The sequence below is a fragment of the Penaeus monodon genome, chromosome 28, assembly GCF_015228065.2.
Source record: "Penaeus monodon isolate SGIC_2016 chromosome 28, NSTDA_Pmon_1, whole genome shotgun sequence".
Classification (NCBI taxonomy): Eukaryota; Metazoa; Arthropoda; class Malacostraca; order Decapoda; family Penaeidae; genus Penaeus; species Penaeus monodon.
This window is the reverse complement of record NC_051413.1, coordinates 11513136-11513389: the sequence shown is the minus strand read 5'-3', so window position 1 is coordinate 11513389 and position 254 is coordinate 11513136.

Below are 254 nucleotides of genomic sequence, written 5' to 3'. Positions count from 1 at the left end.
GTAATAGGAGTTATAATGATACTGACCTATTACGTATAGAGTAAACAATATGAAAAAAAAAAAAAATCTTATTCTCTTAGTCTTCATAGAGAAGTAACAATTAATTATTCTTCATTTTTCTTTGGCTTCTCTTTGTTATTATTTTTCTACCTATATTTCTTCTTATATCGTTTGGCGAAGTAGATTTCATAATTGCCAGATTTGTTGGTTAACTGGTTTGTTTCCGACACGTAAGTTTCCTAGTAACTGCTACT